This window comes from Larus michahellis, unplaced genomic scaffold, assembly GCF_964199755.1.
Source record: "Larus michahellis unplaced genomic scaffold, bLarMic1.1 SCAFFOLD_52, whole genome shotgun sequence".
In the NCBI taxonomy this organism is placed as follows: domain Eukaryota; kingdom Metazoa; phylum Chordata; class Aves; order Charadriiformes; family Laridae; genus Larus; species Larus michahellis.
In genome coordinates, this window is record NW_027435923.1 from 937,401 (window position 1) to 964,088 (window position 26,688).

Below are 26,688 nucleotides of genomic sequence, written 5' to 3' on the forward strand. Positions count from 1 at the left end.
GTGTGACCTCTTTGCTAAGACTGTCCAGAGAGCCGTCCTCAAAACCAACACACATCTTGACATATATCCCACATTGATCGCAGTGTCTCCAGGAACGGCATTCAAGGAGCCAGGACCTTTTCTCCCTACACTGTCCATTGAGTTGTCCTCAAAACCAATATACATCCTGCTATATCTCCCACATGGAAAGTGCCAGGAGGGAAAAGTGGGGATTATGCTTAGACTTTCTCGGAACTGCTTCAAATCAACTAGATATCTTTGTGCTGTAAATCTCCCAACAGCCAAACGCAAAAGCAGCAAACATCTCGCTGTATGTCCCACATTGAAAGTGCCAAGAGAGTAATGTAGAGCTTGCTCTCCCTGACTTTGAGTACTGTTTTCACTGTCCCGGTTACCTCTTTGCTAACATTCTCTTCAGAGCTGCAGTGAAACCAGGAACCATGTGGAGAAGGCACTCACACTGAAAATGCCTGGAAGGAACGTTGGGGCTTCTTCTCAGTGTCTCTGACATAGGGTTTCACTGTCCCGGGAAAGTCTCTGCTAACACCCTGCAGAGCGCTGTGCCCAATATACAGAAACGTCTTGCGGTATCTCCTACAGGGAAAGTGCCAGGAGGGAATTGTGGAGCTTGTTCTCAGTGTCTCTGAGAATTGCTCTGATTATCCCTGTGACCTCTTTGCTAAGACTCTCCAGAGAGCCGTCCTCAAAACAAACACACATCTTGACATATCTCCCACATTGATCGCAGTGTCTCCAGGAACGGCATTCAAGGAGCCAGGAACTTTTCTCCCTACACTGTCCATTGAGTTGTCCTCAAAACCAATATACATCCTGCTATATCTCCCACATGGAAAGTGCCTGGAGGGAAAAGTGCGGATTATGCTTAGACTTTCTCAGAACTGCTTCAAATCAACTAGATATCTTTGTGCTGTAAATCTCCCAACAGCCAAACGCAAAAGCAGCAAACATCTCGCTGTATGTCCCACATCCAAAGTGCCAAGAGAGAGCTTGCTCTCCCTGTCTTTGAGTACTGTTTTCACTGTCCCGGTTACCTCTTTGCTAACATTCTCTTCAGAGCTGCAGTGAAACCAGGAACCACATGGAGAAGGCACCCACACTGAAAGTGCCTGGAGGGAACATTGGGGCTTCTTCTCAGTGTCTCTGACATAGGGTTTCACTGTCCCGGGAAAGTCTCTGCTAACACCGTGCAGAGCGCTGTGCCCAATATACAGAAACGTCTTGCGGTATCTCCTACAGGGAAAGTGCCAGGAGGGAATTGTCGATCTTGGTCTCAGTGTCTCTGAGAATTGCTCTGATTATCCGTGTGACCTCTTTGCTAAGACTGTCCAGAGAGCCGTCCTCAAAACCAACACACATCTTGACATATCTCCCACATTGATCGCAGTGTCTCCAGGAACGGCATTCAAGGAGCCAGGACCTTTTCTCCCTACACTGTCCATTGAGTTGTCCTCAAAACCAATATACATCCTGCTATATCTCCCACATGGAAAGTGCCAGGAGGGAAAAGTGGGGATTATGTTTAGACTTTCTCGGAACTGCTTCAAATCAACTAGATATCTTTGTGCTGTAAATCTCCCAACAGCCAAACGCAAAAGCAGCAAACATCTCGCTGTATGTCCCACATTGAAAGTGCCAAGAGAGTAATGTAGAGCTTGCTCACCCTGTCTTTGAGTACTGTTTTCACTGTCCCGGTTACCTCTTTGCTAACATTCTCTTCAGAGCTGCAGTGAAACCAGGAACCATGTGGAGAAGGCACCCACACTGAAAATGCCTGGAAGGAACGTTGGGGCTTCTTCTCAGTGTCTCTGACATAGGGTTTCACTGTCCCGGGAAAGTCTCTGCTAACACCCTGCAGAGCGCTGTGCCCAATATACAGAAACGTCTTGCGGTATCTCCTACAGGGAAAGTGCCAGGAGGGAATTGTCGATCTTGGTCTCAGTGTCTCTGAGAATTGCTCTGATTATCCCTGTGACCTCTTTGCTAAGACTCTCCAGAGAGCCGTCCTCAAAACCAACACACATCTTGACATATCTCCCACTTTGATCGCAGTGTCTCCAGGAACGGCATTCAAGGAGCCAGGAATTTTTCTGCCCACACTCTCCGGGGAGAGTTCCTTAAAACCAATATACATCCTGCTATATCTCCCACATGGAAAATGCCAGGAGGGAGAAGTGGGGATTATGTTTAGACTTTCTCGGAACTGCTTCAAATCAACTAGATATCTTTGTGCTGTAAATCTCCCAACAGCCAAAGGCAAAAGCAGCGAACATCTTGCTGTATGTCCCACATTGAAAGTGCCAAGAGAGTAATGTAGAGCTTGCTCTCCCTGTCTTTGAGTACTGTTTTCACTGTCCCAGTTACCTCTTTGCTAACATTCTCTTCAGAGCTGCAGTGAAACCAGGAACCATGTGGAGAAGGCACCCACACTGAAGATGCCTGGAAGGAACGTTGGGGCTTCTTCTCAGTGTCTCTGACATAGGGTTTCACTGTCCCGGGAAAGTCTCTGCTAACACCGTGCAGAGCGCTGTGCCCAATATACAGAAACATCTTGCGGTACCTCCTACAGGGAAAGTGCCAGGAGGGAATTGTCGATCTTGTTCTCAGTGTCTCTGAGAATTGCTCTGATTATCCCTGTGACCTCTTTGCTAAGACTCTCCACAGAGCCGTCCTCAAAACCAACACACATCTTGACATATCTCCCACATTGATCGCAGTGTCTCCAGGAACGGCATTCAAGGAGCCAGGAATTTTTCTGCCCACACTCTCCGGGGAGAGTTCCTTAAAACCAATATACATCCTGCTATATCTCCCACATGGAAAGTGCCAGGAGGGAGAAGTGGGGATTATGTTTAGACTTTCTCGGAACTGCTTCAAATCAACTAGATAGCTTTGTGCTGTAAATCTCCCAACAGCCAAACGCAAAAGCAGCAAACATCTCGCTGTATGTCCCACATCCAAAGTGCCAAGAGAGAGCTTGCTCTCCCTGTCTTTGAGTACTGTTTTCACTGTCCCGGTTACCTCTTTGCTAACATTCTCTTCAGAGCTGCAGTGAAACCAGGAACCACATGGAGAAGGCACCCACACTGAAAGTGCCTGGAGGGAACGTTGGGGCTTCTTCTCAGTGTCTCTGACATAGGGTTTCACTGTCCCGGGAAAGTCTCTGCTAACACCCTGCAGAGCGCTGTGCCCAATATACAGAAACGTCTTGCGGTATCTCCTACAGGGAAAGTGCCAGGAGGGAATTGTCGATCTTGGTCTCAGTGTCTCTGAGAATTGCTCTGATTATCTGTGTGACCTCTTTGCTAAGACTCTCCAGAGAGCCGTCCTCAAAACCAACACACATCTTGACATATCTCCCACATTGATCGCAGCGTCTCCAGGAACGGCATTCAAGGAGCCAGGAACTTTTCTCCCTACACTGTCCATTGAGTTGTCCTCAAAACCAATATACATCCTGCTATATCTCCCACATGGAAAGTGCCTGGAGGGAAAAGTGCGGATTATGCTTAGACTTTCTCAGAACTGCTTCAAATCAACTAGATATCTTTGTGCTGTAAATCTCCCAACAGCCAAACGCAAAAGCAGCAAACATCTCGCTGTATGTCCCACATCCAAAGTGCCAAGAGAGAGCTTGCTCTCCCTGTCTTTGAGTACTGTTTTCACTGTCCCGGTTACCTCTTTGCTAACATTCTCTTCAGAGCTGCAGTGAAACCAGGAACCACATGGAGAAGGCACCCACACTAAAAGTGCCTGGAGGGAACATTGGGGCTTCTTCTCAGTGTCTCTGACATAGGGTTTCACTGTCCCGGGAAAGTCTCTGCTAACACCCTGCAGAGCGCTGTGCCCAATATACAGAAACATCTTGCGGTATCTCCTACAGGGAAAGTGCCAGGAGGAATTGTGGAGCTTGTTCTCAGTGTCTCTGAGAATTGCTCTGATTATCTGTGTGACCTCTTTGCTAAGACTCTCCAGAGAGACGTCCTCAAAACCAACACACATCTTGACATATCTCCCACATTGATCGCAGTGTCTCCAGGAACGGCATTCAAGGAGCCAGGACCTTTTCTCCCTACACTGTCCATTGAGTTGTCCTCAAAACCAATATACATCCTGCTATATCTCCCACATGGAAAGTGCCAGGAGGGAAAAGTGGGGATTATGTTTAGACTTTCTCGGAACTGCTTCAAATCAACTAGATATCTTTGTGCTGTAAATCTCCCAACAGCCAAACGCAAAAGCAGCAAACATCTCGCTGTATGTCCCACATTGAAAGTGCCAAGAGAGTAATGTAGAGCTTGCTCACCCTGTCTTTGAGTACTGTTTTCACTGTCCCGGTTACCTCTTTGCTAACATTCTCTTCAGAGCTGCAGTGAAACCAGGAACCACATGGAGAAGGCACCCACACTGAAAATGCCTGGAAGGAACGTTGGGGCTTCTTCTCAGTGTCTCTGACATAGGGTTTCACTGTCCCGGGAAAGTCTCTGCTAACACCGTGCAGAGCGCTGTGCCCAATATACAGAAACGTCTTGCGGTATCTCCTACAGGGAAAGTGCCAGGAGGAACTGTGGAGCTTGGTCTCAGTGTCTCTGAGAATTGCTCTGATTATCCGTGTGACCTCTTTGCTAAGACTCTCCAGAGAGCCGTCCTCAAAACCAACACACATCTTGACATATCTCCCACTTTGATCGCAGTGTCTCCAGGAACGGCATTCAAGGAGCCAGGAATTTTTCTGCCCACACTCTCCGGGGAGAGTTCCTTAAAACCAATATACATCCTGCTATATCTCCCACATGGAAAATGCCAGGAGGGAGAAGTGGGGATTATGTTTAGACTTTCTCGGAACTGCTTCAAATCAACTAGATATCTTTGTGCTGTAAATCTCCCAACAGCCAAAGGCAAAAGCAGCGAACATCTTGCTGTATGTCCCACATTGAAAGTGCCAAGAGAGTAATGTAGAGCTTGCTCTCCCTGTCTTTGAGTACTGTTTTCACTGTCCCGGTTACCTCTTTGCTAACATTCTCTTCAGAGCTGCAGTGAAACCAGGAACCACATGGAGAAGGCACCCACACTGAAAGTGCCTGGAGGGAACGTTGGGGCTTCTTCTCAGTGTCTCTGACATAGGGTTTCACTGTCCCGGGAAAGTCTCTGCTAACACCCTGCAGAGCGCTGTGCCCAATATACAGAAACGTCTTGCGGTATCTCCTACAGGGAAAGTGCCAGGAGGGAATTGTCGATCTTGGTCTCAGTGTCTCTGAGAATTGCTCTGATTATCCCTGTGACCTCTTTGCTAAGACTCTCCAGAGAGCCGTCCTCAAAACCAACACACATCTTGACATATCTCCCACATTGATCGCAGCGTCTCCAGGAACGGCATTCAAGGAGCCAGGACCTTTTCTCCCTACACTGTCCATTGAGTTGTCCTCAAAACCAATATACATCCTGCTATATCTCCCACATGGAAAGTGCCTGGAGGGAAAAGTGCGGATTATGCTTAGACTTTCTCAGAACTGCTTCAAATCAACTAGATATCTTTGTGCTGTAAATCTCCCAACAGCCAAACGCAAAAGCAGCAAACATCTCGCTGTATGTCCCACATCCAAAGTGCCAAGAGAGAGCTTGCTCTCCCTGTCTTTGAGTACTGTGTTCACTGTCCCGGTTACCTCTTTGCTAACATTCTCTTCAGAGCTGCAGTGAAACCAGGAACCACATGGAGAAGGCACCCACACTAAAAGTGCCTGGAGGGAACATTGGGGCTTCTTCTCAGTGTCTCTGACATAGGGTTTCACTGTCCCGGGAAAGTCTCTGCTAACACCCTGCAGAGCGCTGTGCCCAATATACAGAAACGTCTTGCGGTATCTCCTACAGGGAAAGTGCCAGGAGGAATTGTGGAGCTTGTTCTCAGTGTCTCTGAGAATTGCTCTGATTATCTGTGTGACCTCTTTGCTAAGACTCTCCAGAGAGACGTCCTCAAAACCAACACACATCTTGACATATCTCCCACATTGATCGCAGTGTCTCCAGGAACGGCATTCAAGGAGCCAGGAACTTTTCTCCCTACACTGTCCATTGAGTTGTCCTCAAAACCAATATACATCCTGCTATATCTCCCACATGGAAAGTGCCAGGAGGGAAAAGTGGGGATTATGTTTAGACTTTCTCAGAACTGCTTCAAATCAACTAGATATCTTTGTGCTGTAAATCTCCCAACAGCCAAACGCAAAAGCAGCAAACATCTCGCTGTATGTCCCACATTGAAAGTGCCAAGAGAGTAATGTAGAGCTTGCTCACCCTGTCTTTGAGTACTGTTTTCACTGTCCCGGTTACCTCTTTGCTAACATTCTCTTCAGAGCTGCAGTGAAACCAGGAACCACATGGAGAAGGCACCCACACTGAAAATGCCTGGAAGGAACGTTGGGGCTCCTTCTCAGTGTCTCTGACATAGGGTTTCACTGTCCCGGGAAAGTCTCTGCTAACACCGTGCAGAGCGCTGTGCCCAATATACAGAAACGTCTTGCGGTATCTCCTACAGGGAAAGTGCCAGGAGGGAATTGTCGAGCTTGGTCTCAGTGTCTCTGAGAATTGCTCTGATTATCCCTGTGACCTCTTTGCTAAGACTCTCCAGAGAGCCGTCCTCAAAACCAACACACATCTTGACATATCTCCCACTTTGATCGCAGTGTCTCCAGGAACGGCATTCAAGGAGCCAGGAATTTTTCTGCCCACACTCTCTGGGGAGAGTTCCTTAAAACCAATATACATCCTGCTATATCTCCCACATGGAAAATGCCAGGAGGGAGAAGTGGGGATTATGTTTAGACTTTCTCAGAACTGCTTCAAATCAACTAGATATCTTTGTGCTGTAAATCTCCCAACAGCCAAACGCAAAAGCAGCAAACATCTCGCTGTATGTCCCACATTGAAAGTGCCAAGAGAGTAATGTAGAGCTTGCTCACCCTGTCTTTGAGTACTGTTTTCACTGTCCCGGTTACCTCTTTGCTAACATTCTCTTCAGAGCTGCAGTGAAACCAGGAACCACATGGAGAAGGCACCCACACTGAAAATGCCTGGAAGGAACGTTGGGGCTTCTTCTCAGTGTCTCTGACATAGGGTTTCACTGTCCCGGGAAAGTCTCTGCTAACACCGTGCAGAGCGCTGTGCCCAATATACAGAAACGTCTTGCGGTATCTCCTACAGGGAAAGTGCCAGGAGGAACTGTGGAGCTTGGTCTCAGTGTCTCTGAGAATTGCTCTGATTATCCGTGTGACCTCTTTGCTAAGACTCTCCAGAGAGCCGTCCTCAAAACCAACACACATCTTGACATATCTCCCACTTTGATCGCAGTGTCTCCAGGAACGGCATTCAAGGAGCCAGGAATTTTTCTGCCCACACTCTCTGGGGAGAGTTCCTTAAAACCAATATACATCCTGCTATATCTCCCACATGGAAAATGCCAGGAGGGAGAAGTGGGGATTATGTTTAGACTTTCTCAGAACTGCTTCAAATCAACTAGATATCTTTGTGCTGTAAATCTCCCAACAGCCAAACGCAAAAGCAGCGAACATCTCGCTGTATGTCCCACATCCAAAGTGCCAAGAGAGTAATGTAGAGCTTGCTCTCCCTGTCTTTGAGTACTGTTTTCACTGTCCCAGTTACCTCTTTGCTAACATTCTCTTCAGAGCTGCAGTGAAACCAGGAACCATGTGGAGAAGGCACCCACACTGAAGATGCCTGGAAGGAACGTTGGGGCTTCTTCTCAGTGTCTCTGACATAGGGTTTCACTGTCCCGGGAAAGTCTCTGCTAACACCCTGCAGAGCGCTGTGCCCAATATACAGAAACATCTTGCGGTATCTCCTACAGGGAAAGTGCCAGGAGGGAATTGTCGATCTTGTTCTCAGTGTCTCTGAGAATTGCTCTGATTATCCCTGTGACCTCTTTGCTAAGACTCTCCAGAGAGCCGTCCTCAAAACCAACACACATCTTGACATATATCCCACATTGATCGCAGTGTCTCCAGGAACGGCATTCAAGGAGCCAGGACCTTTTCTCCCTACACTGTCCATTGAGTTGTCCTCAAAACCAATATACATCCTGCTATATCTCCCACATGGAAAGTGCCAGGAGGGAAAAGTGGGGATTATGCTTAGACTTTCTCGGAACTGCTTCAAATCAACTAGATATCTTTGTGCTGTAAATCTCCCAACAGCCAAACACAAAAGCAGCAAACATCTCGCTGTATGTCCCACATCCAAAGTGCCAAGAGAGTAATGTAGAGCTTGCTCACCCTGTCTTTGAGTACTGTTTTCACTGTCCCGGTTACCTCTTTGCTAACATTCTCTTCAGAGCTGCAGTGAAACCAGGAACCACATGGAGAAGGCACCCACACTGAAAGTGCCTGGAGGGAACGTTGGGGCTTCTTCTCAGTGTCTCTGACATAGGGTTTCACTGTCCCGGGAAAGTCTCTGCTAACACCCTGCAGAGCGCTGTGCCCAATATACAGAAACGTCTTGCGGTATCTCCTACAGGGAAAGTGCCAGGAGGGAATTGTCGATCTTGGTCTCAGTGTCTCTGAGAATTGCTCTGATTATCTGTGTGACCTCTTTGCTAAGACTCTCCAGAGAGCCGTCCTCAAAACCAACACACATCTTGACATATCTCCCACATTGATCGCAGTGTCTCCAGGAACGGCATTCAAGGAGCCAGGAACTTTTCTCCCTACACTGTCCATTGAGTTGTCCTCAAAACCAATATACATCCTGCTATATCTCCCACATGGAAAGTGCCTGGAGGGAAAAGTGCGGATTATGCTTAGACTTTCTCAGAACTGCTTCAAATCAACTAGATATCTTTGTGCTGTAAATCTCCCAACAGCCAAACGCAAAAGCAGCAAACATCTCGCTGTATGTCCCACATCCAAAGTGCCAAGAGAGAGCTTGCTCTCCCTGTCTTTGAGTACTGTTTTCACTGTCCCGGTTACCTCTTTGCTAACATTCTCTTCAGAGCTGCAGTGAAACCAGGAACCACATGGAGAAGGCACCCACACTAAAAGTGCCTGGAGGGAACATTGGGGCTTCTTCTCAGTGTCTCTGACATAGGGTTTCACTGTCCCGGGAAAGTCTCTGCTAACACCGTGCAGAGCGCTGTGCCCAATATACAGAAACATCTTGCGGTATCTCCTACAGGGAAAGTGCCAGGAGGGAATTGTCGATCTTGTTCTCAGTGTCTCTGAGAATTGCTCTGATTATCTGTGTGACCTCTTTGCTAAGACTCTCCAGAGAGCCGTCCTCAAAACCAACACACATCTTGACATATCTCCCACATTGATCGCAGTGTCTCCAGGAACGGCATTCAAGGAGCCAGGAGGTTTTCTCCCTACACTGTCCATTGAGTTGTCCTCAAAACCAATATACATCCTGCTATATCTCCCACATGGAAAGTGCCAGGAGGGAAAAGTGGGGATTATGTTTAGACTTTCTCAGAACTGCTTCAAATCAACTAGATATCTTTGTGCTGTAAATCTCCCAACAGCCAAACGCAAAAGCAGCAAACATCTCGCTGTATGTCCCACATTGAAAGTGCCAAGAGAGTAATGTAGAGCTTGCTCACCCTGTCTTTGAGTACTGTTTTCACTGTCCCGGTTACCTCTTTGCTAACATTCTCTTCAGAGCTGCAGTGAAACCAGGAACCACATGGAGAAGGCACCCACACTGAAAGTGCCTGGAAGGAACGTTGGGGCTTCTTCTCAGTGTCTCTGACATAGGGTTTCACTGTCCCGGGAAAGTCTCTGCTAACACCGTGCAGAGCGCTGTGCCCAATATACAGAAACGTCTTGCGGTATCTCCTACAGGGAAAGTGCCAGGAGGAACTGTGGAGCTTGGTCTCAGTGTCTCTGAGAATTGCTCTGATTATCCGTGTGACCTCTTTGCTAAGACTCTCCACAGAGCCGTCCTCAAAACCAACACACATCTTGACATATCTCCCACTTTGATCGCAGTGTCTCCAGGAACGGCATTCAAGGAGCCAGGAATTTTTCTGCCCACACTCTCCGGGGAGAGTTCCTTAAAACCAATATACATCCTGCTATATCTCCCACATGGAAAATGCCAGGAGGGAGAAGTGGGGATTATGTTTAGACTTTCTCGGAACTGCTTCAAATCAACTAGATATCTTTGTGCTGTAAATCTCCCAACAGCCAAACGCAAAAGCAGCAAACATCTCGCTGTATGTCCCACATTGAAAGTGCCAAGAGAGTAATGTAGAGCTTGCTCACCCTGTCTTTGAGTACTGTTTTCACTGTCCCGCTTACCTCTTTGCTAACATTCTCTTCAGAGCTGCAGTGAAACCAGGAACCACATGGAGAAGGCACCCACACTGAAAATGCCTGGAATGAACGTTGGGGCTTCTTCTCAGTGTCTCTGACATAGGGTTTCACTGTCCCGGGAAAGTCTCTGCTAACACCGTGCAGAGCGCTGTGCCCAATATACAGAAACGTCTTGCGGTATCTCCTACAGGGAAAGTGCCAGGAGGAACTGTGGAGCTTGGTCTCAGTGTCTCTGAGAATTGCTCTGATTATCCGTGTGACCTCTTTGCTAAGACTCTCCACAGAGCCGTCCTCAAAACCAACACACATCTTGACATATCTCCCACTTTGATCGCAGTGTCTCCAGGAACGGCATTCAAGGAGCCAGGAATTTTTCTGCCCACACTCTCCGGGGAGAGTTCCTTAAAACCAATATACATCCTGCTATATCTCCCACATGGAAAATGCCAGGAGGGAGAAGTGGGGATTATGTTTAGACTTTCTCGGAACTGCTTCAAATCAACTAGATATCTTTGTGCTGTAAATCTCCCAACAGCCAAACGCAAAAGCAGCAAACATCTCGCTGTATGTCCCACATTGAAAGTGCCAAGAGAGTAATGTAGAGCTTGCTCTCCCTGTCTTTGAGTACTGTTTTCACTGTCCCGGTTACCTCTTTGCTAACATTCTCTTCAGAGCTGCAGTGAAACCAGGAACCACATGGAGAAGGCACCCACACTGAAAATGCCTGGAAGGAACGTTGGGGCTTCTTCTCACTGTCTCTGACATAGGGTTTCACTGTCCCGGGAAAGTCTCTGCTAACACCCTGCAGAGCGCTGTGCCCAATATACAGAAACGTCTTGCGGTATCTCCTACAGGGATAGTGCCAGGAGGGAATTGTCGATCTTGGTCTCAGTGTCTCTGAGAATTGCTCTGATTATCCGTGTGACCTCTTTGCTAAGACTCTCCAGAGAGCCGTCCTCAAAACCAACACACATCTTGACATATCTCCCACATTGATCGCAGTGTCTCCAGGAACGGCATTCAAGGAGCCAGGAACTTTTCTCCCTACACTGTCCATTGAGTTGTCCTCAAAACCAATATACATCCTGCTATATCTCCCACATGGAAAGTGCCTGGAGGGAAAAGTGCGGATTATGCTTAGACTTTCTCAGAACTGCTTCAAATCAACTAGATATCTTTGTGCTGTAAATCTCCCAACAGCCAAACGCAAAAGCAGCAAACATCTCGCTGTATGTCCCACATCCAAAGTGCCAAGAGAGTAATGTAGAGCTTGCTCTCCCTGACTTTGAGTACTGTTTTCACTGTCCCGGTTACCTCTTTGCTAACATACTCTTCAGAGCTGCAGTGAAACCAGGAACCACGTGGAGAAGGCACCCACACTGAAAATGACTGGAAGGAACATTGGGGCTTCTTCTCAGTGTCTCTGACATAGGGTTTCACTGTCCCGGGAAAGTCTCTGCTAACACCCTGCAGAGTGCAGTGCCCAATATACAGAAACGTCTTGCGGTATCTCCTACAGGGAAAGTGCCAGGAGGGAATTGTCGATCTTGGTCTCAGTGTCTCTGAGAATTGCTCTGATTATCCGTGTGACCTCTTTCCTAAGACTCTCCAGAGAGCCGTCCTCAAAACCAACACACATCTTGACATATCTCCCACATTGATCGCAGTGTCTCCAGGAACGGCATTCAAGGAGCCAGGAACTTTTCTCCCTACACTGTCCATTGAGTTGTCCTCAAAACCAATATACATCCTGCTATATCTCCCACATGGAAAGTGCCTGGACGGAAAAGTGCGGATTATGCTTAGACTTTCTCAGAACTGCTTCAAATCAACTAGATATCTTTGTGCTGTAAATCTCCCAACAGCCAAACGCAAAAGCAGCAAACATCTCGCTGTATGTCCCACATCCAAAGTGCCAAGAGAGAGCTTGCTCTCCCTGTCTTTGAGTACTGTTTTCACTGTCCCGGTTACCTCTTTGCTAACATTCTCTTCAGAGCTGCAGTGAAACCAGGAACCACATGGAGAAGGCACCCACACTAAAAGTGCCTGGAGGGAACATTGGGGCTTCTTCTCAGTGTCTCTGACATAGGGTTTCACTGTCCCGGGAAAGTCTCTGCTAACACCCTGCAGAGCGCTGTGCCCAATATACAGAAACGTCTTGCGGTATCTCCTACAGGGAAAGTGCCAGGAGGAATTGTGGAGCTTGTTCTCAGTGTCTCTGAGAATTGCTCTGATTATCTGTGTGACCTCTTTGCTAAGACTCTCCAGAGAGCCGTCCTCAAAACAAACACACATCTTGACATATCTCCCACATTGATCGCAGTGTCTCCAGAAACGGCATTCAAGGAGCCAGGACCTTTTCTCCCTACACTGTCCATTGAGTTGTCCTCAAAACCAATATACATCCTGCTATATCTCCCACATGGAAAGTGCCAGGAGGGAAAAGTGAGGATTATGCTTAGACTTTCTCGGAACTGCTTCAAATCAACTAGATATCTTTGTGCTGTAAATCTCCCAACAGCCAAACGCAAAAGCAGCAAACATCTCGCTGTATGTCCCACATCCAAAGTGCCAAGAGAGAGCTTGCTCTCCCTGTCTTTGAGTACTGTTTTCACTGTCCCGGTTACCTCTTTGCTAACATTCTCTTCAGAGCTGCAGTGAAACCAGGAACCACGTGGAGAAGGCACCCACACTGAAAATGCCTGGAAGGAACGTTGGGGCTTCTTCTCAGTGTCTCTGACATAGGGTTTCACTGTCCCGGGAAAGTCTCTGCTAACACCCTGCAGAGCGCTGTGCCCAATATACAGAAACATCTTGCGGTATCTCCTACAGGGAAAGTGCCAGGAGGGAATTGTGGAGCTTGTTCTCAGTGTCTCTGAGAATTGCTCTGATTATCCGTGTGACCTCTTTGCTAAGACTCTCCAGAGAGACGTCCTCAAAACCAACACACATCTTGACATATCTCCCACATTGATCGCAGTGTCTCCAGGAACGGCATTCAAGGAGCCAGGACCTTTTCTCCCTACACTGTCCATTGAGTTGTCCTCAAAACCAATATACATCCTGCTATATCTCCCACATGGAAAGTGCCAGGAGGGAAAAGTGGGGATTATGTTGAGACTTTCTCAGAACTGCTTCAAATCAACTAGATATCTTTGTGCTGTAAATCTCCCAACAGCCAAACGCAAAAGCAGCAAACATCTCGCTGTATGTCCCACATTGAAAGTGCCAAGAGAGTAATGTAGAGCTTGCTCTCCCTGTCTTTGAGTACTGTTTTCACTGTCCCGGTTACCTCTTTGCTAACATTCTCTTCAGAGCTGCAGTGAAACCAGGAACCACGTGGAGAAGGCACCCACACTAAAAGTGCCTGGAGGGAACATTGGGGCTTCTTCTCAGTGTCTCTGACATAGGGTTTCACTGTCCCGGGAAAGTCTCTGCTAACACCCTGCAGAGCGCTGTGCCCAATATACAGAAACGTCTTGCGGTATCTCCTACAGGGAAAGTGCCAGGAGGAATTGTGGAGCTTGTTCTCAGTGTCTCTGAGAATTGCTCTGATTATCTGTGTGACCTCTTTGCTAAGACTCTCCAGAGAGCCGTCCTCAAAACAAACACACATCTTGACATATCTCCCACATTGATCGCAGTGTCTCCAGAAACGGCATTCAAGGAGCCAGGACCTTTTCTCCCTACACTGTCCATTGAGTTGTCCTCAAAACCAATATACATCCTGCTATATCTCCCACATGGAAAGTGCCAGGAGGGAAAAGTGGGGATTATGCTTAGACTTTCTCGGAACTGCTTCAAATCAACTAGATATCTTTGTGCTGTAAATCTCCCAACAGCCAAACGCAAAAGCAGCAAACATCTCGCTGTATGTCCCACATTGAAAGTGCCAAGAGAGTAATGTAGAGCTTGCTCTCCCTGTCTTTGAGTACTGTTTTCACTGTCCCAGTTACCTCTTTGCTAACATTCTCTTCAGAGCTGCAGTGAAACCAGGAACCATGTGGAGAAGGCACCCACACTGAAAATGCCTGGAAGGAACGTTGGGGCTTCTTCTCAGTGTCTCTGACATAGGGTTTCACTGTCCCGGGAAAGTCTCTGCTAACACCCTGCAGAGCGCTGTGCCCAATATACAGAAACATCTTGCGGTATCTCCTACAGGGAAAGTGCCAGGAGGGAATTGTGGAGCTTGTTCTCAGTGTCTCTGAGAATTGCTCTGATTATCCGTGTGACCTCTTTGCTAAGACTCTCCAGAGAGACGTCCTCAAAACCAACACACATCTTGACATATCTCCCACATTGATCGCAGTGTCTCCAGGAACGGCATTCAAGGAGCCAGGACCTTTTCTCCCTACACTGTCCATTGAGTTGTCCTCAAAACCAATATACATCCTGCTATATCTCCCACATGGAAAGTGCCAGGAGGGAAAAGTGGGGATTATGTTGAGACTTTCTCAGAACTGCTTCAAATCAACTAGATATCTTTGTGCTGTAAATCTCCCAACAGCCAAACGCAAAAGCAGCAAACATCTCGCTGTATGTCCCACATCCAAAGTGCCAAGAGAGTAATGTAGAGCTTGCTCTCCCTGTCTTTGAGTACTGTTTTCACTGTCCCGGTTACCTCTTTGCTAACATTCTCTTCAGAGCTGCAGTGAAACCAGGAACCACGTGGAGAAGGCACCCACACTAAAAGTGCCTGGAGGGAACATTGGGGCTTCTTCTCAGTGTCTCTGACATAGGGTTTCACTGTCCCGGGAAAGTCTCTGCTAACACCGTGCAGAGCGCTGTGCCCAATATACAGAAACGTCTTACGGTATCTCCTACGGGGAAAGTGCCAGGAGGGAATTGTGGAGCTTGTTCTCAGTGTCTCTGAGAATTGCTCTGATTATCTGTGTGACCTCTTTGCTAAGACTCTCCAGAGAGCCGTCCTCAAAACAAACACACATCTTGACATATCTCCCACATTGATCGCAGTGTCTCCAGAAACGGCATTCAAGGAGCCAGGACCTTTTCTCCCTACACTGTCCATTGAGTTGTCCTCAAAACCAATATACATCCTGCTATATCTCCCACATGGAAAGTGCCAGGAGGGAGAAGTGGGGATTATGTTTAGACTTTCTCGGAACTGCTTCAAATCAACTAGATATCTTTGTGCTGTAAATCTCCCAACAGCCAAACGCAAAAGCAGCAAACATCTCGCTGTATGTCCCACATCCAAAGTGCCAAGAGAGTAATGTAGAGCTTGCTCACCCTGTCTTTGAGTACTGTTTTCACTGTCCCGGTTACCTCTTTGCTAACATACTCTTCAGAGCTGCAGTGAAACCAGGAACCATGTGGAGAAGGCACCCACACTGAAAATGACTGGAAGGAACATTGGGGCTTCTTCTCAGTGTCTCTGACATAGGGTTTCACTGTCCCGGGAAAGTCTCTGCTAACACCCTGCAGAGTGCAGTGCCCAATATACAGAAACGTCTTGCGGTATCTCCTACAGGGAAAGTGCCAGGAGGAATTGTGGAGCTTGGTCTCAGTGTCTCTGAGAATTGCTCTGATTATCCCTGTGACCTCTTTGCTAAGACTCTCCAGAGAGCCGTCCTCAAAACCAACACACATCTTGACATATCTTTCACATTGATCGCAGTGTCTCCAGGAACGGCATTCAAGGAGCCAGGAATTTTTCTGCCCACACTCTCCGGGGAGAGTTCCTTAAAACCAATATACATCCTGCTATATCTCCCACATGGAAAATGCCAGGAGGGAGAAGTGGGGATTATGTTTAGTCTTTCTCGGAACTGCTTCAAATCAACTAGATATCTTTGTGCTGTAAATCTCCCAACAGCCAAACGCAAAAGCAGCAAACATCTCGCTGTATGTCCCACATCCAAAGTGCCAAGAGAGTAATGTAGAGCTTGCTCACCCTGTCTTTGAGTACTGTTTTCACTGTCCCGGTTACCTCTTTGCTAACATTCTCTTCAGAGCCGCAGTGAAACCAGGAACCACGTGGAGAAAGCACCCACACTGAAAGTGCCTGGAGGGAACATTGGGGCTTCTTCTCAGTGTCTCTGACATAGGGTTTCACTGTCCCGGAAAAGTCTCTGCTAACACCGTGCAGAGCGCTGTGCCCAATATACAGAAACGTCTTGCGGTATCTCCTACAGGGAAAGTGCCAGGAGGGAATTGCGGAGCTTGTTCTCAGTGTCTCTGAGAATTGCTCTGATTATCTGTGTGACCTCTTTGCTAAGACTCTCCAGAGAGCCGTCCTCAAAACAAACACACATCTTGACATATCTCCCACATTGATCGCAGTGTCTCCAGAAACGGCATTCAAGGAGCCAGGACCTTTTCTCCCTACACTGTCCATTGAGTTGTCCTCAAAACCAATATACATCCTGCTATATCTCCCACATGGAAAGTGCCAGGAGGGAGAAGTGGGGATTATGTTTAGACTTTCTCGGAACTGCTTCAAATCAACTAGATATCTTTGTGCTGTAAATCTCCCAACAGCCAAACGCAAAAGCAGCAAACATCTCGCTGTATGTCCCACATCCAAAGTGCCAAGAGAGAGCTTGCTCTCCCTGTCTTTGAGTACTGTTTTCACTGTCCCGGTTACCTCTTTGCTAACATTCTCTTCAGAGCTGCAGTGAAACCAGGAACCACGTGGAGAAAGCACCCACACTGAAAGTGCCTGGAGGGAACATTGGGGCTTCTTCTCAGTGTCTCTGACATAGGGTTTCACTGTCCCGGGAAAGTCTCTGCTAACACCGTGCAGAGCGCTGTGCCCAATATACAGAAACGTCTTGCGGTATCTCCTACAGGGAAAGTGCCAGGAGGGAATTGCGGAGCTTGTTCTCAGTGTCTCTGAGAATTGCTCTGATTATCCCTGTGACCTCTTTGCTAAGACTCTCCAGAGAGCCGTCCTCAAAACCAACACACATCTTGACATATCTCCCACATTGATCGCAGTGTCTCCAGAAACGGCATTCAAGGAGCCAGGAGGTTTTCTCCCTACACTGTCCATTGAGTTGTCCTCAAAACCAATATACATCCTGCTATATCTCCCACATGGAAAGTGCCAGGAGGGAGAAGTGGGGATTATGTTTAGACTTTCTCGGAACTGCTTCAAATCAACTAGATATCTTTGTGCTGTAAATCTCCCAACAGCCAAACGCAAAAGCAGCAAACATCTCGCTGTATGTCCCACATCCAAAGTGCCAAGAGAGAGCTTGCTCTCCCTGTCTTTGAGTACTGTTTTCACTGTCCCGGTTACCTCTTTGCTAACATTCTCTTCAGAGCCGCAGTGAAACCAGGAACCACGTGGAGAAAGCACCCACACTGAAAGTGCCTGGAGGGAACATTGGGGCTTCTTCTCAGTGTCTCTGACATAGGGTTTCACTGTCCCGGGAAAGTCTCTGCTAACACCGTGCAGAGCGCTGTGCCCAATATACAGAAACGTCTTGCGGTATCTCCTACAGGGAAAGTGCCAGGAGGGAATTGCGGAGCTTGTTCTCAGTGTCTCTGAGAATTGCTCTGATTATCTGTGTGACCTCTTTGCTAAGACTCTCCAGAGAGCCGTCCTCAAAACAAACACACATCTTGACATATCTCCCACATTGATCGCAGTGTCTCCAGAAACGGCATTCAAGGAGCCAGGACCTTTTCTCCCTACACTGTCCATTGAGTTGTCCTCAAAACCAATATACATCCTGCTATATCTCCCACATGGAAAGTGCCAGGAGGGAGAAGTGGGGATTATGTTTAGACTTTCTCGGAACTGCTTCAAATCAACTAGATATCTTTGTGCTGTAAATCTCCCAACAGCCAAACGCAAAAGCAGCAAACATCTCGCTGTATGTCCCACATCCAAAGTGCCAAGAGAGAGCTTGCTCTCCCTGTCTTTGAGTACTGTTTTCACTGTCCCGGTTACCTCTTTGCTAACATTCTCTTCAGAGCCGCAGTGAAACCAGGAACCACGTGGAGAAAGCACCCACACTGAAAGTGCCTGGAGGGAACATTGGGGCTTCTTCTCAGTGTCTCTGACATAGGGTTTCACTGTCCCGGGAAAGTCTCTGCTAACACCCTGCAGAGCGCTGTGCCCAATATACAGAAACGTCTTGCGGTATCTCCTACAGGGAAAGTGCCAGGAGGGAATTGCGGAGCTTGTTCTCAGTGTCTCTGAGAATTGCTCTGATTATCTGTGTGACCTCTTTGCTAAGACTCTCCAGAGAGCCGTCCTCAAAACAAACACACATCTTGACATATCTCCCACATTGATCGCAGTGTCTCCAGAAACGGCATTCAAGGAGCCAGGACCTTTTCTCCCTACACTGTCCATTGAGTTGTCCTCAAAACCAATATACATCCTGCTATATCTCCCACATGGAAAGTGCCAGGAGGGAGAAGTGGGGATTATGTTTAGACTTTCTCGGAACTGCTTCAAATCAACTAGATATCTTTGTGCTGTAAATCTCCCAACAGCCAAACGCAAAAGCAGCAAACATCTCGCTGTATGTCCCACATCCAAAGTGCCAAGAGAGAGCTTGCTCTCCCTGTCTTTGAGTACTGTTTTCACTGTCCCGGTTACCTCTTTGCTAACATTCTCTTCAGAGCTGCAGTGAAACCAGGAACCATGTGGAGAAAGCACCCACACTGAAAGTGCCTGGAGGGAACATTGGGGCTTCTTCTCAGTGTCTCTGACATAGGGTTTCACTGTCCCGGGAAAGTCTCTGCTAACACGCTGCAGAGCGCTGTGCCCAATATACAGAAACGTCTTGCGGTATCTCCTACAGGGAAAGTGCCAGGAGGGAATTGTGGAGCTTGTTCTCAGTGTCTCTGAGAATTGCTCTGATTATCTGTGTGACCTCTTTGCTAAGACTCTCCAGAGAGCCGTCCTCAAAACAAACACACATCTTGACATATCTCCCACATTGATCGCAGTGTCTCCAGAAACGGCATTCAAGGAGCCAGGACCTTTTCTCCCTACACTGTCCATTGAGTTGTCCTCAAAACCAATATACATCCTGCTATATCTCCCACATGGAAAGTGCCAGGAGGGAGAAGTGGGGATTATGTTTAGACTTTCTCGGAACTGCTTCAAATCAACTAGATATCTTTGTGCTGTAAATCTCCCAACAGCCAAACGCAAAAGCAGCAAACATCTCGCTGTATGTCCCACATCCAAAGTGCCAAGAGAGAGCTTGCTCTCCCTGTCTTTGAGTACTGTTTTCACTGTCCCGGTTACCTCTTTGCTAACATTCTCTTCAGAGCTGCAGTGAAACCAGGAACCACGTGGAGAAAGCACCCACACTGAAAGTGCCTGGAGGGAACATTGGGGCTTCTTCTCAGTGTCTCTGACATAGGGTTTCACTGTCCCGGGAAAGTCTCTGCTAACACCGTGCAGAGCGCTGTGCCCAATATACAGAAACGTCTTGCGGTATCTCCTACAGGGAAAGTGCCAGGAGGGAATTGCGGAGCTTGTTCTCAGTGTCTCTGAGAATTGCTCTGATTATCCCTGTGACCTCTTTGCTAAGACTCTCCAGAGAGCCGTCCTCAAAACCAACACACATCTTGACATATCTCCCACATTGATCGCAGTGTCTCCAGAAACGGCATTCAAGGAGCCAGGACCTTTTCTCCCTACACTGTCCATTGAGTTGTCCTCAAAACCAATATACATCCTGCTATATCTCCCACATGGAAAGTGCCAGGAGGGAGAAGTGGGGATTATGTTTAGACTTTCTCGGAACTGCTTCAAATCAACTAGATATCTTTGTGCTGTAAATCTCCCAACAGCCAAACGCAAAAGCAGCAAACATCTCGCTGTATGTCCCACATCCAAAGTGCCAAGAGAGAGCTTGCTCTCCCTGTCTTTGAGTACTGTTTTCACTGTCCCGGTTACCTCTTTGCTAACATTCTCTTCAGAGCCGCAGTGAAACCAGGAACCACGTGGAGAAAGCACCCACACTGAAAGTGCCTGGAGGGAACATTGGGGCTTCTTCTCAGTGTCTCTGACATAGGGTTTCACTGTCCCGGGAAAGTCTCTGCTAACACCGTGCAGAGCGCTGTGCCCAATATACAGAAACGTCTTGCGGTATCTCCTACAGGGAAAGTGCCAGGAGGGAATTGCGGAGCTTGTTCTCAGTGTCTCTGAGAATTGCTCTGATTATCTGTGTGACCTCTTTGCTAAGACTCTCCAGAGAGCCGTCCTCAAAACAAACACACATCTTGACATATTTCCCACATTGATCGCAGTGTCTCCAGAAACGGCATTCAAGGAGCCAGGACCTTTTCTCCCTACACTGTCCATTGAGTTGTCCTCAAAACCAATATACATCCTGCTATATCTCCCACATGGAAAGTGCCAGGAGGGAGAAGTGGGGATTATGTTTAGACTTTCTCGGAACTGCTTCAAATCAACTAGATATCTTTGTGCTGTAAATCTCCCAACAGCCAAACGCAAAAGCAGCAAACATCTCGCTGTATGTCCCACATCCAAAGTGCCAAGAGAGAGCTTGCTCTCCCTGTCTTTGAGTACTGTTTTCACTGTCCCGGTTACCTCTTTGCTAACATTCTCTTCAGAGCCGCAGTGAAACCAGGAACCACGTGGAGAAAGCACCCACACTGAAAGTGCCTGGAGGGAACATTGGGGCTTCTTCTCAGTGTCTCTGACATAGGGTTTCACTGTCCCGGGAAAGTCTCTGCTAACACCCTGCAGAGCGCTGTGCCCAATATACAGAAACGTCTTGCGGTATCTCCTACAGGGAAAGTGCCAGGAGGGAATTGCGGAGCTTGTTCTCAGTGTCTCTGAGAATTGCTCTGATTATCCGTGTGACCTCTTTGCTAAGACTCTCCAGAGAGCCGTCCTCAAAACAAACACACATCTTGACATATCTCCCACATTGATCGCAGTGTCTCCAGGAACGGCATTCAAGGAGCCAGGACCTTTTCTCCCTACACTGTCCATTGAGTTGTCCTCAAAACCAATATACATCCTGCTATATCTCCCACATGGAAAGTGCCAGGAGGGAGAAGTGGGGATTATGTTTAGACTTTCTCGGAACTGCTTCAAATCAACTAGATATCTTTGTGCTGTAAATCTCCCAACAGCCAAACGCAAAAGCAGCAAACATCTCGCTGTATGTCCCACATCCAAAGTGCCAAGAGAGAGCTTGCTCTCCCTGTCTTTGAGTACTGTTTTCACTGTCCCGGTTACCTCTTTGCTAACATTCTCTTCAGAGCCGCAGTGAAACCAGGAACCACGTGGAGAAAGCACCCACACTGAAAGTGCCTGGAGGGAACATTGGGGCTTCTTCTCAGTGTCTCTGACATAGGGTTTCACTGTCCCGGGAAAGTCTCTGCTAACACCGTGCAGAGCGCTGTGCCCAATATACAGAAACGTCTTGCGGTATCTCCTACAGGGAAAGTGCCAGGAGGGAATTGCGGAGCTTGTTCTCAGTGTCTCTGAGAATTGCTCTGATTATCTGTGTGACCTCTTTGCTAAGACTCTCCAGAGAGCCGTCCTCAAAACAAACACACATCTTGACATATCTCCCACATTGATCGCAGTGTCTCCAGAAACGGCATTCAAGGAGCCAGGACCTTTTCTCCCTACACTGTCCATTTTGTTGTCCTCAAAACCAATATACATCCTGCTATATCTCCCACATGGAAAGTGCCAGGAGGGAGAAGTGGGGATTATGTTTAGACTTTCTCGGAACTGCTTCAAATCAACTAGATATCTTTGTGCTGTAAATCTCCCAACAGCCAAACGCAAAAGCAGCAAACATCTCGCTGTATGTCCCACATCCAAAGTGCCAAGAGAGAGCTTGCTCTCCCTGTCTTTGAGTACTGTTTTCACTGTCCCGGTTACCTCTTTGCTAACATTCTCTTCAGAGCCGCAGTGAAACCAGGAACCACGTGGAGAAAGCACCCACACTGAAAGTGCCTGGAGGGAACATTGGGGCTTCTTCTCAGTGTCTCTGACATAGGGTTTCACTGTCCCGGGAAAGTCTCTGCTAACACCGTGCAGAGCGCTGTGCCCAATATACAGAAACGTCTTGCGGTATCTCCTACAGGGAAAGTGCCAGGAGGGAATTGCGGAGCTTGTTCTCAGTGTCTCTGAGAATTGCTCTGATTATCTGTGTGACCTCTTTGCTAAGACTCTCCAGAGAGCCGTCCTCAAAACAAACACACATCTTGACATATCTCCCACATTGATCGCAGTGTCTCCAGAAACGGCATTCAAGGAGCCAGGACCTTTTCTCCCTACACTGTCCATTGAGTTGTCCTCAAAACCAATATACATCCTGCTATATCTCCCACATGGAAAGTGCCAGGAGGGAGAAGTGGGGATTATGTTTAGACTTTCTCGGAACTGCTTCAAATCAACTAGATATCTTTGTGCTGTAAATCTCCCAACAGCCAAACGCAAAAGCAGCAAACATCTCGCTGTATGTCCCACATCCAAAGTGCCAAGAGAGAGCTTGCTCTCCCTGTCTTTGAGTACTGTTTTCACTGTCCCGGTTACCTCTTTGCTAACATTCTCTTCAGAGCCGCAGTGAAACCAGGAACCACGTGGAGAAAGCACCCACACTGAAAGTGCCTGGAGGGAACATTGGGGCTTCTTCTCAGTGTCTCTGACATAGGGTTTCACTGTCCCGGGAAAGTCTCTGCTAACACCCTGCAGAGCGCTGTGCCCAATATACAGAAACGTCTTGCGGTATCTCCTACAGGGAAAGTGCCAGGAGGGAATTGCGGAGCTTGTTCTCAGTGTCTCTGAGAATTGCTCTGATTATCCGTGTGACCTCTTTGCTAAGACTCTCCAGAGAGCCGTCCTCAAAACAAACACACATCTTGACATATCTCCCACATTGATCGCAGTGTCTCCAGGAACGGCATTCAAGGAGCCAGGACCTTTTCTCCCTACACTGTCCATTTTGTTGTCCTCAAAACCAATATACATCCTGCTATATCTCCCACATGGAAAGTGCCAGGAGGGAGAAGTGGGGATTATGTTTAGACTTTCTCAGAACTGCTTCAAATCAACTAGATATCTTTGTGCTGTAAATCTCCCAACAGCCAAACGCAAAAGCAGCAAACATCTCGCTGTATGTCCCACATCCAAAGTGCCAAGAGAGAGCTTGCTCTCCCTGTCTTTGAGTACTGTTTTCACTGTCCCGGTTACCTCTTTGCTAACATTCTCTTCAGAGCCGCAGTGAAACCAGGAACCACGTGGAGAAAGCACCCACACTGAAAGTGCCTGGAGGGAACATTGGGGCTTCTTCTCAGTGTCTCTGACATAGGGTTTCACTGTCCCGGGAAAGTCTCTGCTAACACCGTGCAGAGCGCTGTGCCCAATATACAGAAACGTCTTGCGGTATCTCCTACAGGGAAAGTGCCAGGAGGGAATTGCGGAGCTTGTTCTCAGTGTCTCTGAGAATTGCTCTGATTATCTGTGTGACCTCTTTGCTAAGACTCTCCAGAGAGCCGTCCTCAAAACAAACACACATCTTGACATATCTCCCACATTGATCGCAGTGTCTCCAGAAACGGCATTCAAGGAGCCAGGACCTTTTCTCCCTACACTGTCCATTGAGTTGTCCTCAAAACCAATATACATCCTGCTATATCTCCCACATGGAAAGTGCCAGGAGGGAGAAGTGGGGATTATGTTTAGACTTTCTCGGAACTGCTTCAAATCAACTAGATATCTTTGTGCTGTAAATCTCCCAACAGCCAAACGCAAAAGCAGCAAACATCTCGCTGTATGTCCCACATCCAAAGTGCCAAGAGAGAGCTTGCTCTCCCTGTCTTTGAGTACTGTTTTCACTGTCCCGGTTACCTCTTTGCTAACATTCTCTTCAGAGCCGCAGTGAAACCAGGAACCACGTGGAGAAAGCACCCACACTGAAAGTGCCTGGAGGGAACATTGGGGCTTCTTCTCAGTGTCTCTGACATAGGGTTTCACTGTCCCGGGAAAGTCTCTGCTAACACCCTGCAGAGCGCTGTGCCCAATATACAGAAACGTCTTGCGGTATCTCCTACAGGGAAAGTGCCAGGAGGGAATTGCGGAGCTTGTTCTCAGTGTCTCTGAGAATTGCTCTGATTATCTGTGTGACCTCTTTGCTAAGACTCTCCAGAGAGCCGTCCTCAAAACAAACACACATCTTGACATATCTCCCACATTGATCGCAGTGTCTCCAGGAACGGCATTCAAGGAGCCAGGACCTTTTCTCCCTACACTGTCCATTGAGTTGTCCTCAAAACCAATATACATCCTGCTATATCTCCCACATGGAAAGTGCCAGGAGGGAGAAGTGGGGATTATGTTTAGACTTTCTCGGAACTGCTTCAAATCAACTAGATATCTTTGTGCTGTAAATCTCCCAACAGCCAAACGCAAAAGCAGCAAACATCTCGCTGTATGTCCCACATCCAAAGTGCCAAGAGAGAGCTTGCTCTCCCTGTCTTTGAGTACTGTTTTCACTGTCCCGGTTACCTCTTTGCTAACATTCTCTTCAGAGCCGCAGTGAAACCAGGAACCACGTGGAGAAAGCACCCACACTGAAAGTGCCTGGAGGGAACATTGGGGCTTCTTCTCAGTGTCTCTGACATAGGGTTTCACTGTCCCGGGAAAGTCTCTGCTAACACCGTGCAGAGCGCTGTGCCCAATATACAGAAACGTCTTGCGGTATCTCCTACAGGGAAAGTGCCAGGAGGGAATTGCGGAGCTTGTTCTCAGTGTCTCTGAGAATTGCTCTGATTATCTGTGTGACCTCTTTGCTAAGACTCTCCAGAGAGCCGTCCTCAAAACAAACACACATCTTGACATATCTCCCACATTGATCGCAGTGTCTCCAGAAACGGCATTCAAGGAGCCAGGACCTTTTCTCCCTACACTGTCCATTTTGTTGTCCTCAAAACCAATATACATCCTGCTATATCTCCCACATGGAAAGTGCCAGGAGGGAGAAGTGGGGATTATGTTTAGACTTTCTCGGAACTGCTTCAAATCAACTAGATATCTTTGTGCTGTAAATCTCCCAACAGCCAAACGCAAAAGCAGCAAACATCTCGCTGTATGTCCCACATCCAAAGTGCCAAGAGAGAGCTTGCTCTCCCTGTCTTTGAGTACTGTTTTCACTGTCCCGGTTACCTCTTTGCTAACATTCTCTTCAGAGCCGCAGTGAAACCAGGAACCACGTGGAGAAAGCACCCACACTGAAAGTGCCTGGAGGGAACATTGGGGCTTCTTCTCAGTGTCTCTGACATAGGGTTTCACTGTCCCGGGAAAGTCTCTGCTAACACCGTGCAGAGCGCTGTGCCCAATATACAGAAACGTCTTGCGGTATCTCCTACAGGGAAAGTGCCAGGAGGGAATTGCGGAGCTTGTTCTCAGTGTCTCTGAGAATTGCTCTGATTATCTGTGTGACCTCTTTGCTAAGACTCTCCAGAGAGCCGTCCTCAAAACAAACACACATCTTGACATATCTCCCACATTGATCGCAGTGTCTCCAGAAACGGCATTCAAGGAGCCAGGACCTTTTCTCCCTACACTGTCCATTGAGTTGTCCTCAAAACCAATATACATCCTGCTATATCTCCCACATGGAAAGTGCCAGGAGGGAGAAGTGGGGATTATGTTTAGACTTTCTCGGAACTGCTTCAAATCAACTAGATATCTTTGTGCTGTAAATCTCCCAACAGCCAAACGCAAAAGCAGCAAACATCTCGCTGTATGTCCCACATCCAAAGTGCCAAGAGAGAGCTTGCTCTCCCTGTCTTTGAGTACTGTTTTCACTGTCCCGGTTACCTCTTTGCTAACATTCTCTTCAGAGCCGCAGTGAAACCAGGAACCACGTGGAGAAAGCACCCACACTGAAAGTGCCTGGAGGGAACATTGGGGCTTCTTCTCAGTGTCTCTGACATAGGGTTTCACTGTCCCGGGAAAGTCTCTGCTAACACCCTGCAGAGCGCTGTGCCCAATATACAGAAACGTCTTGCGGTATCTCCTACAGGGAAAGTGCCAGGAGGGAATTGCGGAGCTTGTTCTCAGTGTCTCTGAGAATTGCTCTGATTATCCGTGTGACCTCTTTGCTAAGACTCTCCAGAGAGCCGTCCTCAAAACAAACACACATCTTGACATATCTCCCACATTGATCGCAGTGTCTCCAGGAACGGCATTCAAGGAGCCAGGACCTTTTCTCCCTACACTGTCCATTTTGTTGTCCTCAAAACCAATATACATCCTGCTATATCTCCCACATGGAAAGTGCCAGGAGGGAGAAGTGGGGATTATGTTTAGACTTTCTCGGAACTGCTTCAAATCAACTAGATATCTTTGTGCTGTAAATCT